We start from the raw sequence: 15,494 nt of genomic DNA, 5'->3' as shown, positions 1-15,494 counted from the left end.
CATGTGCGTGTCCCTTGTCCTAGAAGATTTCCCTTATAAAACACAAGTTCAAAGATGAAATCAGTAGTGGTGTCAATTTGATGATAGCAGAACAGGCAGCTAAGTGCTCGTCTCCAAAGCCCTGGTTCTCAACCTTCCTAATGCTGTGACCCTTTAATGTAGTTCCTCATGTGTGTTGAGCCCCAGCCATAAAATTGTTTTCATTGCTACTTCACAATTTTCATTTTGCTACTGTTGTGAATCATAATGTAAATATCTGGTATGCAGGTTCTCTGATATGCAACCTCTGTGGGGACACCACCTACAGGTTGAGAACCACTAAGCTTTGTGCCAGTGTAGCTATGCAGATTACATATTCATGAAGCTGTCCCTGGAGAAGGACTGGACCCTCTAGCCAAAGTTCCTTCCCTTGGAGGAGTTGTAAACACCCACCCTCCTCCTCAGGTCCCAGTGACAACCAGAAGCATGATTCTACCAGTTCTGGGGAATTGATGACTTTACTGGCTTCCTTAAAAAGCATGATGAGGGGTCACTTACAAAGGAGTAGATGCTCCTCCTGCATAATACAGTACCAGAAGAGTCTTTATCCAGCAAGGATGAGGAATTTCCCTTAGCCACACAGATGGAGCCCCTCCCCTCATCTTCCCTCTCCTATATACTACTAATAAGCTACAGCTGGAAGGAGCCTGGGTCCTTCACTCACCATGGAGGTTTCCAAAACAGCCTTTTCTAACTGAACTTTTCCATTGATTGAATGATTAGCTTCTTTTGTGGTAGTTACTGAAACATGGAAGTTTATTGAATGCTTTTGAGGTGTATAGTGTTACCTTAATATACCTGCCACCAGGCCAAACTCCACTGAATTGTAAATCATCTCTTCTCAAATACAGTGAAAATAGACAGACTGGGGTATGCCAAGGCAGATGTAGGGAAAGCAGAAGTTTAGCCTCCAAGCAACATGAGTTTGAGTGGTCTGAGGCAGACATGTGACAAAATAGATGAATCCTAGTATTCAGTTCAGTGGATTTTCATATCTCCATGCCTATGTCTAATCAACAGCCAGGACCACACAGAGAATAGTCCCAGCAATATGGAAAATCTCTCCTTTTCATGCCATTCATGGCATTTCTAGAGGTGACCACTCATGGCTTCTGTGCTTACTGAGAGGTCACCAGATCTTAAACTTCATGTAAACATCACCAAAAAATATGTTACTTTTTATATGTACTGTCTTTCATTTAACATAACTTTTTTTAGGTAGATCCACTTAATTGTGCGGATTTGAAAATTCTACTTTAAATTTCTGTTCCATATTCCACCATATAACAAAACCACAATTTGTCTATTCAATTTCTAGTTGATGAATTCTTGGCGTTTTCCAGCTTGGGGCTATTACAAATAAATAAGCTATTTACATTCTTAAACAATTATATGGATGCCTGCACTCATATTGTCTTTGGCACATGCTTAGGAGTAGAATTGCTGGCCATATATCAAATTTGAGTTATTCTGTTAACAAAGTATAAATAGTATACAATAATTATATATAATAATATGCATTATTTAAAATACAGCACTTGAATAAATGATTAGTGATTATATATATATCAATTACATTAATGATACTTCTTGAGGAACGAGAATAATTGTGAACATTTAGAGGGTGCTCAAATAACACCTGCTGACTTCAGTTCATTCTTTACAGTTATTGTAAATAAAATATTGGAAGCCAGGTGGAATTTCTCTAGAATATCATCTAGCATTACAAACTTGAAGTCCTCCAGTCAAAATTCAAAACCACTGTTGCCTTAGGCAGCCATTAATTACAGGGTCACGTTGCAGCTGCAGTGAGCCAACCATGCACTAATGGTCTGTGCAAAAACGAAGGTGCTAAGATAGTTCCCTCACCCTGCCATTATGGAGCAACTGGTAGGCGATCATTACTGGGGTAGCCACCGGCCAGTTGCCGTACTCCAGAAAACAACTCCACACACGCACATTCATGCAAGCAATCCCAATTGAACTCCGTGGGTCACAAAAGAAAACGAAAGGCGTGAACGTGGGAGAAGGGATAGAAGAAGAGGTTCAGAGGCAGCAGGAAGAAGCTGACGGAGGGAAATGGAGGTGAAGATAACCAAAATACATCATGTGCGTTTATTCAACTGACAAAGAATACAAAACTGAAAAGAAGGTTCTGGTGGATTAAAGTGTATCACTGGCAGCGAGTGGAGAAAGTACGGTAAGAATACCAAGATGTTTTTAAATTAAAACCTGTTTTGTTGCTTTAAAATACCAATATGTTTTAAGTTAAACCTTCATTTTTAGCTGTTTGAAAGTTAGTTTTAAGAGGAACTAAATAGCAGTATTGTTAATGGGTTCTCTTGTCAGTTTCAGGTCATTAGGGCATGGTCTGCAAAGGGATTAATTCACTTCTGGTAAGATCCTGAGTTAGTTTTCCCAAGACCAAATTGTTATGGGGGGGAGCAAGAAAGATTGCCTCTGGGTTCTGTTTCCTGTATGATTTCTCTCTTTTCCATTTACCCCATATTGATACCATCTCAAATCATGTACTAAACCCAAGGGGACCCACCAGAGACCAGATCAAAAGAGCTCACTTCCAAAGTTAAGCTCAACAAGCATCATTTTCGTGCAAGTTACCCAGCCTCAGGTAGTGTGCTACAGCAATGAGAAAAGGACTAACACAAAATGCAAAAATAGAAAAATCATATTTAAATATTCAGAGGAAACGTCCATCTTTTCTTAGAAGGGAATGAAGCAGTTCTTACTCATTTTCACAGAACAAGCTGATTCTCTAGCTACAACAAGTAGAATATGATTCTTATGATTATGGGCTGTGCTCAAATCCTTAAAATCCCTGAATGAGCCATATCAGGAATGATGCTCATAAATTCGATTTTACTTGCTTTCAGCATTTTGAATGAGATTCCTAACTGGGGGCAATATGGGATTTGCTGAAATCTACTTTCCTGGGCTGTAGTTGTCCTTCCCAACAAAACCCACTGCACTCCATTGTGAGAAGCATTAGCACAGAGCAGCTTCAAATAGCTGCAGAACGTATTTTTGGGGAACCAGAAAGAGTGCACTTGGGGGCAAGGGCTCGCATCTAGAGCGAGTATAACCAGGCCTGAGTGTCCACAAGTCGCAGATTTAGTGAAGTGCCCTTGGTGTGCTGGCTAGGATCTGCAGTCACCAGGTGTGTCTCATGTGACTTGGGGTATTCCTTAGTTTTTCTAGGTGTTTCAGCGGGAGTGAGGGGGAAATAACTTTGCCTTACAGGCAGTGATGCTGTCCAGTGCCTGGCTCACAGTATGGTTGTGTCTGGGGGTGGGAAGGGGGAGAAAAATCGTGGTGTTTGAAAAACAGCAAAGGTGAAAGTTATGAGAGGAAATACCCGAGGATGAGGACTTCATAGAGACAACAGGGCTTTTCGTTTTGTTTGTTTTGTTGTTGGTTGGTTGGTTCTGGGTTTCTGTTGTTGTTTGTTTGTTTGTTTTCTTGCTTACTTGTAGCATTTCTTAAGATTTAGTGAGGTCTTTTGGCACATGGCTTCACCCAGGTAGGAATACACACAGGAGTAAGCACAGGAGACAGGAAAATAGAGACATCCAAGGGATGCCGACACCCATCTCTCTGTCTCACTAAACAATCCGTGTCCACACTTCTACGTTGGCTGACTACGCTCCCCAGTGCTGGGAACAGACCTGCAGCACCTCCCTCAGCTAGTGAGCTCTCTTCCCAAAACCTGTTCAAACCATGAATTCCTCTTAAAGGCTTAGTCACTTCCCATCGGTCCCATCCTTACTGATTGCAACAGCTTCCAACACAGCCACACTAGGGACATAGCTTCCAACTAACTAGATGTGAGGGACAAATCATTTCCAAAACACAGCAGCCCTTTTCACTCCTTCTTGGAATTAAGCAGAACCTTCTAAGAGCTCCTGACCGCATCTGGTTCTTGGACCAGCCTGAGGGCCTCCCAGATGGAACTTCTTTGTAACTAGATTGGCTTCCCATATGGCATCAGAGGTTGTTGTAAAAGCAAAGACTTGTATAGGAGGAGTTGTGATATGGTCTAGGGAAAACCGTGTCCTACCCTGACAGACAGGAGCTCACCTTCACCACAACACACATGTAGCAATAAACAGACTGAGGCCAAGTCAGAACAGGGAATGTATGTGTGTACAGAGCGCTGGCGGCAAGGTAGCTGCTCTGGCTATGCAGAGATTGTTAACAGCTATACACCTTGAGGGGGCAGCCTTATATCTACCCACAGAACAATCAGGGCACAATTGAGGAAGATTATGACTGATAAAGTAAACTTGTCTTTTCCTTTGTGGAAGTTTGAGTGAAATGAAATAGAAGGACTTTGTAAAGTGTATTTAGCATTTGGGAAGTTGAGGCTGGAGACTGACACACATTTGAAGCCACCCTGGTCTAGATAACAAGTTCTAAGCCAGTCTGGGCAAAGGTGAGCCCTGTCTCAGCATCACAACAAAACCAGAGTGTGCAGATATATAAATAAACATATGGCGTTCGCCAACATAGACGAGTGGAAACAGATATAAAGCAGGGAAGAATGCACAGGAGGGTAGCCAGTGAAGGTAGGTGGCTTTGCTGAAGCAATTAAAGATGGCAGAAAGTGGCATCGCAGCTGAGGCCTGAAGGCTGGTAACGGTCATAAAGTATTTTTCAGAGAGAAGCAGAAGAGATAGACCAAAGCAACAGGTAAATAGAAAACTAACTAGAAAGAGAATACACCATACCACGTCTCCGGAAACAGAGAACTAATGCTCAAAGCATTCTAAAAACAGATTCCTTTAAGCTGTTAAGATCGCCTCCTTCAGATGCAGTGACTTTGCTATACACAGGCAGTAAAAACGTGAAAGGTGGAGTGAGTTTTCCCAAGTCCAAGGCTACAGGTAACTCATGACTTCCATGCTGTCAGGAAAGGGAATGAACCTTATGGTGTCAGCCAGTGCCACCTCCTGATTTCACAGAGCAGTAAGATAGAAACTACAGATAAATAACTTGTGGCAACAGATGAGCAAGTAGCAGTGACTGACAGTGACGGAATGTTCTAGGTGCTTGTGTTTATTAATGAGATTGCAGGGCCCAGGAAGCAGAGGATGAGCCTTCCCTCGTCCTACAGTGAAGGCAGCCGGTGGAGTTGACATCCTCTCACCTGTGGAAGCTCTTGTTTCCCACTGTTCTCACCATTTTACTGGTATTTTAGAAAATATTTAGAACAAGCTTTAGGCACGGTAGTACGTAAGGTCCTGGGTCTGGTGATTCCTTGTGAATCACTGGGTTTCCTCTTGTGGGAAACTGAGCAGTACCAGGTCACTACCCACTAGATCTCCACAGAACACACATCTGACTTCTCCAGCTGGCCATGTATTGTCCATGGGGCAGTATACTCCCCAGCTGAGGACCTTCCTTCATCTTCCATCATCAGAAACTATGAACTATACTGCTTCTAATTCAGTTCCTAGACTAAAGGGACAGCTGAAGGACATGTTCTAGCACCATGAGAAGATTAAGGTATGGAAATATATAATTATTACTTTATCCTGTCCTATCTGGAAATTGTCTAATTGAACTATACCCTTAATATTTCCTCAAAACTAAAGGAAAACAAAGTTTGAAAGCATAGCATTTCAGGTAACAAACTTCTTACAAAATGACCAGCAGGTATGAGTGAAACAAAATGCTCCTGAAAAAAGGATGCACAGTCACCAGGAGTCATGGACAGTGCTACTCTTTGGCAATTTGCATGAAAAGTAGGGCAAAGAGTAGTGTTTCAATGCTGCCATGGCCAGCCTTGGGAAATACAAGTGCAGAAAGGACCTGGCTTACATAATGCAGGCCATCTGAGGGATGGTGAGAAATCAGCAGAGTTTGCTGATGTGCCAGCTTGATCCATGGTTAGTGAACAGAACACTTAACTCAGAAATAGTCGGTGAACAGGCTCAGGTCATCAGGACTGATCAATGACCCCAGTCTAGGCTTGATGGAAGTCCTCATAGCTGTGGCCAATTAGTGTCAATCAGACAGCTCATCTAAGCAATAAGACATTGCCATGTGGTCCTTACAATTCGAAGAAAGACGATATGGAAGAAAGAAGAAAGCAGGAAAAGGGAGCGAGACCTAGCTTTCATTTCCTCTCAAGTCCTAGTTAAGGCATGTTTTCATCAAGCACTACAAGTAAGCCCATGGCAACAGCAAATGAATCATCAGACATCATGCTATCGCCTCTAGAGCTAGACCCTATATTTTAACAGGACTCTTGGGAATCCTAGACACGCTGAAATTTCAGAAGTCCTAGTTCATCAAAACTACTGCCCATTCATTTTACTTCAGGAGACCCAAGGAAAGTGAATGTCCATTCAAGATCACAAATCCAGTTTAAAAAAAGAAAAACTGCTTTCAAACATGTGCTACCAAAATAATGCTATCTAGAATCATGGGGTGTATCCTACATTCTAGGCATTATGTAAATCGCTTCAAGGATATCCAAGTTGCAGCCCATGGGCTGCATACATCCCAGTATAGTGATGTATGTGGCTCAAAACATTTTAGACTACATACATTGTGTCTTAACATCGAAAGTTTGGACACATCTAGACTAGGATTACTACATACCCTGTCAATTCAGCATTTTCTCTATTTTTTCTGAGAGGAACATTTAGGCCCAACAGAGCTTTGGTAATTGCCCCCAAATCATATAACTTTCAAGTAGTAAACAGAGATCCATACATATGTCTGCGTGTGTATGTGTGTATATGTATGCATGTATGCATGTATGTAGGTATATCTTAACATTAAAATCAGCCTCTAAATTGACAGTCTATATACATTTTGTTGTCTTCTTTATAGCTAGGAAAACATCTATCTGTCTGTCTGTCTATCTATCTATCTATATCTGCCTACTTATCATTTTTCTATCTACCATCTATCTATTCACCCAACCACACCTACTTACCTATCATTTATCATCTGTCTGTCTGTCTGTGTATCATCTTTATATCTTTGCCTACCAATCCACCTACCTTTCTGGAACTAGCTCTTGGAGACCAGGTTGGCCTTGAACTCACAGAGATCTGCCTGCCTCTGCCTCCCAAGTGCTGAGATTAAAGGTGTGTGCCACCACTGCCCGGCTCTACTCCCACCTTTCTACCTATTGAATATCTGCCTAACTACGTAGCCAGAGTAGTCATTCTGCTTGGTGCCTCTTTGTATTAGGTTTAAATATCAGTTTTTCTCTGCAGCTACTTAGAAGAGAAAGCAAAAGGTCCCTCACCTTCCACCTATTTTCTCACTCCCTGGTGTTCAGCTGCCCAGCCCCCAGGTCTTCCATCATTATCTCTAGAACCTGGGCTTACAGTGACCATTGACAATTTAGTGGCGATGAAATTTCTGATTACAGATTTGGATGCAGGAGAGGGGTACTGATCTCTCCAAAGCATGCAGAAGACAAAGGAGAGGAGCATCTTCAGGGGCAGTTGCAGGAAAACTGTAAGTTGCATGAATTGTGCTTGTGTGCACTCTTGAAAAGTCAGCTCAAATTAGTTATTTCTAGCAGAAGCCTTAAATTGCCATCAGCATACGTCTGAAAGGCAGTGGGAGAGTAAACTGGAGAGAGCCATGCTATGTCCCAGTTTAATTATAAAAGTTCTGCTTGCATAGTGCCTTTAAAAACATGTGTGACTATTTCAGAGTAAGTAATTTCCCTCACAAGTTGATACAACTCCCATCACATCACATATACGCGCACACACACGCACATGCATGCACACACATATTCAAAAAGCAAAAATAGTATGGGAAAAGCACAGGTCTATAAAAACAATAAAATATTGTTAGGAATTTTGAATTTAAATTTTAGGTCTCTTTTAAGCCCTATGAGAATAATAAGTAGTCCAACTTTACAAATGCAAGTTCTTACACACATTTCATAATGTGGCTCATGACTATGACAATGAGCTGAAAATACTTTTTCTTAGGTCACCTTAGAACTTAAAGTAAACTAATACTTTAGAAATTATTGCTCTGTGAAACATAGTATCATTATAGGCACCCCAAGGACAAATGTTCCAGAACTTTCTTTATAAATACAAACAATCTCAGTCCAGTCCATCATGAGACTCTTCATAACATGCATACACGTGTGTTCACACGTATACACACACACACACACACACACACACACACACACACACACACACACACACACAAACACCGAGTCTGTGATTCTACACATTTTCTACTAAGATCCATGGTCTTCAAGGTAAGGTACTTACTTGGTATTATAATTCCTTTTATGATGATCTTATACTTTCTTAATTAACATTTACTAAACATTCTTTAACAACATATATCTGGAATTTTGACCCTGAGCTTTATTTAATGAAAAATGAAAAGCATTTGTGAGTTTTGTGGGACTTTTATTTTCAATCTCCTGTTTTTTTAAGAGCTGATCATAATGCCGTATATTTCTTAGATTTTATTTCCCTGGTACAAGAAAGGAAGAAAGAAAGAAAGATGAGAAAAAGAAGAGAGAAAAGAAAAATGAATGAATTATGATTGAGCCGTGGAGCCCGGTCCCTTGCATATGAAATAGGGCTCCTAAATTACTGCACAAACACAGCTGCAGGTTTTCAATCTAAAGTCCTCAAAAAAGCACACGACTGGCAGCATATTTGTAGATCAGAATTTAGGTGCATTATTATGGGCTGCGAGAGACAGTCATCCGCCTTATTGAAATCTCTGGGCAATGGGAAAACTAGAGTGAGTCAAGTTTCTAATCTCTGCCTGCTCCTGAACAAGCAAGTTGAACTCATTACCCCAAAGTAGGTTTTGAAACAGGCTCTCACTGTGCAGCCCAGGCTGACTTTGCACTCAGGAGTCTCCTGTTCAGTAACCAACACTGGTACCACATTATGGATTACAGAGACCACAACATATTGCTTGGTTCCTTAGGTTGTCCATATTGGAGGAAAAAAGATAACCCCCAAGTCACCTTGTTTTCTACGTCTGCTACCTAAATTAATTTAGTTGGCAACATGATGATGATTTAATCAATGGTACCCTAAAACTTGTATATTTGAAGTCATCTTTTTAATATTGTCTTAATTAGGGTTCCTATTGCCGTGAAGAGACACCATGACCACAACACTTTTATAAGGGAAAATATTTAATTGAGGCTGGCTTACAATTTTAGAGGTATAGTTCATTATCGTCATAGTAGGACATGGTGGCATGCAGGCCAGACATGGTGCTAGGGGAGGTGTTGATCTGTAGGCAACAAGGAAAAACTGTGCACTGGGCATAGCTTGAGCATAATATATGAAAGTCCACCTCCATGGCGATACATTTACGTCAATGAGGCCACATCTACTCCAACAGGTCACAGCTCTTAATAGTGCCACTCCCCATGGACCACACATTCAAATACAGGAGTCTATGGGGGCCACACCTATTCAAACTACTACAAATATTGTTAAGAAGTTCTTAACAGAATTAGCTATTTATTGATGGAAACAAATAGAGTCCTACTTCATTCATGCATTTAGGAGTTATCCCATTGTAGTCGGTGATATCTGGAAAGCTTATGAAATGGAAACTATCACAGTATCTTAATATTGATTCTATTCATTTAACAGAAAACTGGAGCTAGAATCAAAAGTATCTTTTGGTACCTTGCCCCCAGCGCTATATGGATTTAGAAAGAGAACAGTTGGCAAAAGTCAAAGCTGGGTAACTTGCAATAAAATAGCAACATGTAATTAGAGGCTCTTTGTCCCGGCTGGTCCCACCACTCTACAGCCCCAAATGAACACAAGAACACTATATTAGTTATAAGATAGTTGGCTGGTAGCTAGGGTGTCTTATTGGCTAGCTCTGTCATACTTATTAACCCATTTCTATTAATCTATGTTTTTCCATGTGGTCTTAACTTACTGAAGAACACCTGGTAAGTCTTCTCTTCCCAGGCTCTATATGAAGACTTTGTCTGCCTACATTTCCCAGAATTCTCTTCTTCTCCTAGTCCTACCTATCTTCCTGCCTCATTGACCAGACAGTGTGTTTTATTCATCATCCAATAAGGGAAGCATATATACAGAAGGACTTCCCCATCAGCAACCTGTTTTGCACTCAATAACAGTTCAAGTAAGAAACATCCCCTGCAGGATTGAATGCTGTGAGCAGAGCTTTGTAAGCCATTCTAGCAGAAACACGGAAAACAGCAGTGGTGAGAGCACAGCTGGCTGTAGATGCCCAGCTCAAGAGGGTTCCAGAGGGAAGCAAGGACTCAACAGCAACTGAACTAGGGACCATCCATGCAATATCTTGGCCAAGAATCTGGCTCTTTTCTGACCATGACCTGGGAACTTTCAGAGACTAAATTAAAATTTAATGAATTAATTTCTTTGGATGAAATGTCAAGACTTTATAATATTGGCCCTGTGACTTGGCTCTCTCTTGTTACAGTGACAAAATACCTGCCGGAAACAAAGAAACAAGAATTTATTTGATACACAGTCTTGGAGGTTCAATTCATGGACTTTGGGCTCCATGTGTTTGAGAAAAAAATCCTGGTGGAAAAAATGAGCCCAAGTCAGAGAGAGTTTCTACCTCAGAATAGAAGAAAAGCAGAAGAGGTTGTAGACAGGAACCCACTGCAGTGAATTGCTTCCTACAGTTAGGTCCCACATCTTAGTTTCCAAAACCTCCAGTCAGCCAACAATCACTTAACATATGAGCGTGTCCTAGACACGTCATATTCCAGACTTTCTAGCATGACAAATGGTGGTCTTCAATAAAGACGATGTTTCCCAGCATTAATTGCATCTTCTTTGGGCATTGAGCATAAACAGCCATGGTTATATGGCTACTCTTGGGATATTCTCTTATGCTTTGTCCCTTAGCTTTCATTTTTTTCTTCCTATTGGCTGGGACATTTCTATACAACCAGAGCTAACACAACCATATTGGAGAATCTTGGGGTGTGCCTCAGAAGTAGCCACAAAGTAGACAGATTTAGAGTTTTATGAAAGAGAGCCTTCATTCTCAAACTTCCAAGAGTTTTATGTGAGAGAAGATAAAATACCCAAACAACAGGAACTTTTCTCACTGCTATGCAATGGCTAGTTTTCATTTTTTCAAGCTCCTGGTTGAATTTAATCTCAGTGTAGCTGGACTTCCTTGTTATACTGAGACCTAGATTTAGGCATATTTCATGAAGGGGCAGTTACAAGACTACAACTATCTTAGTTTTAAACAAGGCATTGAAGCAGTCTGCCAAAATTGTTTTAAAGGCAAACAATGTATTATTTTTGGCAAAAGAATTTTTTGTCTTGGAAAACAACTATTTTAGTATGAATATATACATGTACCAGTTTGTTATTGCTATATTTAAATAAATTAGAAACAACACTTTTCTGTAACAGTTCTATCCTAATGCTCCTACAGATAGGTACCTCTATAGAACTAGATGTTACATGTAGGTACTATCTACAGAGCCAGAGGTTACCTGTGGATATCATTTACAGCACAAAATGCTGTGTGTGGGTACCATCTAAGAACCTGCCATCCTGAGATACAGACATTTGTGAACTGTGATATCCAAGGAGCATTACAGTTTACAGACTGTCGACTATGGTGGTAGAAACAGCTGAGACTTTGAGATCAGATGTGGCTAGGTTAGCCATCAATTAATGCATGGTATAGTCATGCTATACAGCTCAGGCTTGCCTTGAACTCAAGATTCTCCTGCCTGGCCTCCTGAGTGCTGAGATTAGAGGTGTGCACTAGCACACCAACACTCAGCTCTAAAAGTGTTTTTGTCTGATCTCATGGACTATTTTGAGTCATGAAGGAAAACATGAAAACCTCTCACCATTCCTAGTTCGGTGCATCTCAAATGCTAGTTGGGAAGGAATTGGGTCAAAACAGCTCCTGTGAATAGGTGTGACATGCACCTCTCTTGGCTGTTCAGCACAGTAGGGATGGAGCGCACATATGAGACACAGCAGGGTCTGCAGCTAGCAGTGGGAAAAACACATGCTACTCCAATATTCTTCTTCTGTTTTTTTCTTTAAGTATTTGGGATTCCTAATCTTCATTTTGGTTGGGTAGGGTCCTTGGGGGTCTCCAAGAGATATCATGAAGATGAGCACACCCAAGCCATCTAGCACAGATTCTCACTCAGCTACATATTCATGGTGACATGAGGCATGGAAAACTTCATTAAAATGAGAGATCTGATACAGATATGCACGTGTAGCTTGAGTGTCACCTGGGAAATGGTAAAATGCCCAGAAATGATGCTGCGGGACAGTCAGTCTCAAAGGGAAGTCCATAATGAACAAGAAGGCAAGCCCTACCGCAATCTCAGCACTGGGGTAGGGCCAAGACATCTGAGCTTCAACTAGCCCTGCAGGAGACTCTGTTTGTACTTGAAAGAGTCTCAGATAAATTTGAGGGCCGCATTCATTAGAGAGATTGTGGTGTTCTGGAGTGGAGTATTCTGGCTGACTTAGATATCCCAGGTGAATTGATATTTGGTATCCTAGGTGCTGCTGGATATTGTGTGTTAAGCGCTATGGCTGTATAGAGAAGCCTTCCTCCCAGGAACTAACTTGAATGACGCACAGTGGGTTTGAAAACTTCCCCCAGTCCTTCAAAATGAGATCAATTTTATGGCCTCATTTATGTTCTTTGTGGAAGAAACCAAACCATTCTCCAGTGCCAGCATGTATGCCCTTGCTCATTTTTCTCTGTCTCCTGCATGGGTTTTCTTTAATTTATTAGTTAATTTTGAGATTGGTTCTATTTAGCCCACATAGGTCAGATGTGCTGTATACCCAAAGCTGGTTTCAGACCCATTTTCCTCTAGTTTCAGCCTCACAGAAGCTGTGATTATCACCTTGCCCAGCCAAAAGGAATCTTAATCACAGGGTCTGTTTATAGGAAAACTTGATCTGAGAAGCCAGGTTTCAAAGTTCTACAATTCTGCAGTTGTATCTAAACTTCCCCCAATTATTTTCTGGCTTTAGATCACTGTGCTAACTCTCTTGGGGTGCCAGCTGGAGCTATTTAAACCCTCTGCAGGGGGTGCTGTGGCAATTGAAGTCTTAGTCCCAGTACCTAGAGGGTGGTGGTGTGGACTGCCACAGACCCCCTTGATCTTTCAGTGACCTGTCCTTAGGCTCTGGGGGTGTTGTCTTAGGACAGGCTTCCTCATCAATGACTAGTATTAGTGAAAGATGTCCTTACAAACAAACAAACAAACCAATAATGAGCATACTCTAGATTCCACCTATGTCACCTAGTAAAAACCAAAAGTAATTGTGTTCTACGCTGAGATCTGGTTACTTTTGCGCATGAGTGACATAGGACTGGAGAGCATTGGGTGAGTTTGGTGGGTGGTGGTCTCTTTGGGACTAGGAGCAGATCAGGACTGCATTCACTATTGTCAAGCCAAACCAGATTGGAGGTGGCCACAGGGCTGCAATACTGCTACAAGGTGGTGGTGGGCTTCAGGGCTGGGGGACTTCGCAGGGCTGCAGGTCCGCAGAGGCGGCGGTGCTCAGAGACTGCAGGGCTGTGGCAGCATGGATCTGGGGCATCCCTGGATCCATGGGGTAGTGGTATTGGCAGCGGTTTCCTCTGCAGGGCGCCTTGAGGGTCGGTGCAGGAAGTTCGCTGCAGCCCAGGGTCTGTAAAGGCGGGTACTTCGGAGGCCTGGCCCTGGCACCCGCCTCTGCCAGGAGGAGGGGAGCCCGCTGTCCTGGGGTGACCCGGCGCAGGAAGGGCGGGCCGCGGGCGGCGCCGACTGGACCAGGGGCTGGAGCGGCCTGACTGGCGCGGAGGGAGGGTTGGGGGTTCCAATTGGGCCAGAAGAGATCATCGGGGATCTAGATTTAAGGCCAAGGGGAAAGCATAAGGGTACCTAGGAGTTCAGAGCTACGGAAAGGTGGAGACCCGTTCTAGTGGGAGATAGGGAAGACAGGGGCGGGGGCACAGCTCTCTTGGCTTCCAGCCTGGCTGTAGATGAGGCAAAGGGAGAAGAAGTGGGATTAGAGGAACCCTGGGGGACTCGGGGTCTTTGGAATACAGAGCACAAGAAGAGGGGGTTCCAAGAAAATCTCCCTCCGATGTGGGCTTAGGGGACACAGACTTTCAGGAACAGGGGAGTCGGGAAGTGACTTGGAGAGTTAGAAAACAGTCAGCAAGGCTGTGCTGAGACTCTCTCTGGATGCCTGTGTCCCCTCCACTGGCACCGGAGACTTTTGATGTCCAGAAGGCTAATCTCACCTGTCAGCATCTGCCCGGCTTTCAAGAACAACCACACCCCTGCATCCATCAATTTAAGGGTTACCAGCCCTTTGAACGCCCAGTACATGAAGGCATCACCAATGCTTGAGGCTTCAGTTGGGCCCCCATTTCCTGTTGCTGAGCCAGGGAAAAAACAGGCGGGGTTGGGTGGTAGTTTGGGAGTGGAAGTAGATATTTCTCTTTCTTTGGCCAACATCTCTCACCCACAGCACCCAATGCAGCAGGGTGCCAGGCATCTACCTCACTGCTTTTCCTGTGCTGGGAGAGTACAGTCTAGAATGTGTCTGGGGACAGCTTGTGGCTATGACTTCTAATCTCCATGGCAGGACAGGCTGGCCACCTCCATTCTCAGTGACTGCTAAGGAGAGAGTTGATTTGGATGGAATTTCCTGAAAGAGTTCTTCTAGTTTTTTTTAAATTTATTTCCTTACTTATCTTCAATTCTTTGCTAATGTCTTGCAATTATACGATGCATTGAAACCACAATGACATCCACTTTCCCTCAGCTCCTTGTAGACACCTCCTTCCCTATTCCTAACTTTACTAGTGTTACCCATATGTTCCCGGGGGATGGTGGTTAAGATCTTGATTGAAAGAAGGGAGGCACAAGAGGGGTAGGAGGGCAAGGAGAGAAGAGACGGGAGGCAGGGAGAGGGAGAGAAAGGGAGAAGGAGAGAGAAGACAGCATAGAAGATGATGCAGCTGGCACTGTCTAGATGCTGTCATGATAACAGCAGCGACAACAAAAACAGGGTGCTGGTGCCATCCCAGGGAGACCTAGGATTTTGTTCTGCTAACCTGATGGCCAAATGTGTCGAGCTTCCCCCACCATTCCTTAGGGAAACTCGGATGTTCCAATATGAACATTCCTTATAAGGAAGGTTAAAAAAGAATACAAATATACTGCTGTTCTGTATGGCTTGATGTTTGTCTCTGTGTTTCTCTCCCCTCTCCTTTCTTTCCTGCTCCATTACCCCTCCTTCCTCTTCTCTGCCCTCCTCCTCTTCTCTCTAGCCCTTCAAGACACTCTTATGCTGTCAAGGAGCCCAGACTTGCTATGTGGTCCATACCCCGGCAACCTCCCTCCCTGTTGCATATGCCGACTCCTTTTGCCCCTTGCCTGATGCGCATGT

The 15,494-nt window shown here is 42.9% G+C and overlaps 1 long non-coding RNA gene across 1 annotated transcript; it reads left to right on the top strand.

Annotated features, from left to right (window-relative positions):
- The first annotated feature begins 1,842 nt into the window (after positions 1-1,842).
- LOC110342921 lies at positions 1,843-10,862 on the top strand. Its single transcript, XR_002385107.2, has 3 exons — positions 1,843-2,239; positions 7,448-7,536; positions 10,513-10,862. It is a non-coding gene; the product is annotated as an uncharacterized LOC110342921 (long non-coding RNA).
- Positions 10,863-15,494: the final 4,632 nt, after the last annotated feature.

This window comes from Mesocricetus auratus, unplaced genomic scaffold, assembly GCF_017639785.1.
Source record: "Mesocricetus auratus isolate SY011 unplaced genomic scaffold, BCM_Maur_2.0 Super-Scaffold_100006, whole genome shotgun sequence".
Classification (NCBI taxonomy): Eukaryota; Metazoa; Chordata; class Mammalia; order Rodentia; family Cricetidae; genus Mesocricetus; species Mesocricetus auratus.
The sequence above is the reverse complement of the archived record's forward strand: the minus strand, read 5'-3'. Positions and strand labels throughout refer to the sequence as shown.